The 1604-nt window shown below is 34.5% G+C and overlaps 1 protein-coding gene and 1 long non-coding RNA gene across 2 annotated transcripts in view; one reads left to right on the top strand and one right to left on the bottom strand.

Moving 5' to 3' along the window:
• bcas3 (BCAS3 microtubule associated cell migration factor) overlaps window positions 1–1604 on the bottom strand; it is a 386180-nt gene that overhangs the window by 340997 nt on the left and 43579 nt on the right. The gene's annotated exons all lie outside the window — the stretch shown is intronic.
• The window catches only part of LOC103474329 (uncharacterized), a 9570-nt gene that overhangs the window by 3679 nt on the left and 4287 nt on the right, over window positions 1–1604 (top strand). The gene's annotated exons all lie outside the window — the stretch shown is intronic.

Raw genomic sequence — 1604 nt, 5'->3', positions numbered from 1 at the left:
TGTGTAAGATAAATCTAAAGTTAAGGAGTTAAAAGTCAAAGTGACGAGTGGCTTGAATAAAAGAAATAAGCACTACTATGCTGAATCATTTTAGAAAAAGCAAAGAAAAATTATCAAGTTGACTGGTCAAAACTTAGACAAGGTTGCAGAACAGAGGGGAATTATTGATTTATGGTGTAGCTGCTTTGTTCTTAAGAGATTCAGCTCACTTGGATTCAAAGAAAGAAYATGAGCATAAACGCAACACTAAGTGCTTTSAAAAAATTTGACAAATACCACCATATCTCCAGAGAAGCAGCGGACGYGCAGTGGCAGAATGGCTTATCCAAAACAGATCCCAGAACATCACAGGGCCTTTTGTTTACCACTTTTATGGACCAAACAGACCAAATAACATTATGAAGAAGAGGCCCCTGCATTCAGAAACGATTAATAACTATTGAGCATGTTTGGTTTCCTGTTGCCCAGACGCTGATAGGGAAGGCAGGCAGACAACGAGGAGACACATTAAAGCCTCTCGGTAAGGTCAGTTTACTCCAGTCAATGACTTAAGTGGACAGCGATGGCCTTGTAATAGTCTGGTCTTTCTTTCACAGCCGCCTTAAGCAGAGCATGAAGGTACAGCAAACAGGATAAAAGAGTAATGCTGTAAACAGAATCACTGTGAGGTCTCAGATGATGTTTCAGAAAAGCAGGACTTGAGTGCAGCACTATACCAAGTCTTGGTGGCATGSAAGATGTCCGGTTTCTTCTCTTACACCGAAGGCCCACGGTAGTAAAACATGTTTTTAGAAAACAGGGCAGTTATGCCAATAACCAAAAAGGAAAAGTAAGAAAGAACAAATTTTTGAAATCTGGGTGTTATACCAACTATTCTAGTCTAAAATTTAATGACACCCATTAGTGGTTGATCATGGGGGTCCTYGCAAAGCCCTCTGGAATGAAGTCAACCTAAGAGTCCCAAGTTGTGTTCAGGATCAGTGATTTGTGTGACTTTAGACTGTAACACACAAGTGTTTCATTTCTTTTTCCTTTATTTTGATTATTTTCAAGAGAAACCTCATTATGGTTGCTTAGCAAGATATTTAAGGAATCATTCAAAAAATATTTCAACCTTTCAACATTTTTAATATTTGATCTTCCCTGAATAAAATATATGAAGGATTTACAAAAATTTAAAAGATCAAATATAATGCATTGGATTAAACATAATCTAAAACCCATATAGAATGACARCYCTGCAAAACTAAAATAATCTGAAATGTACTCATAAACCATTTTGGAATCACCAAAGATCTAATTATGGTTTCCTGACAAAATAGTTTATAAACACAGTCTTTGTGATCCAATTCAGTTTAACTTTTTTTTTTTTTTTTAAATAACCAGTGCAGCTGAGGTATATCCTGTCTGACATTAATAATTTCTCCAATTCAAATTAAGCCACATTGATTAMATAAAGATAAAACATTTGAATTAATACAAAGAAAACTTTCTTTTTAAATCAGAATCTGTAACAGCACTTAATTAAAAAGTTTGTAATTGAAATTGAAAATTGTCATCAATTACAAATGTAAGAGAGAATATTTAGCAGAAAAATTATTTAT

Source organism: Poecilia reticulata, linkage group LG13 (assembly GCF_000633615.1).
Source record: "Poecilia reticulata strain Guanapo linkage group LG13, Guppy_female_1.0+MT, whole genome shotgun sequence".
NCBI classification, from domain to species: domain Eukaryota; kingdom Metazoa; phylum Chordata; class Actinopteri; order Cyprinodontiformes; family Poeciliidae; genus Poecilia; species Poecilia reticulata.
This window is presented reverse-complemented; position numbering and strand designations above follow the sequence as displayed.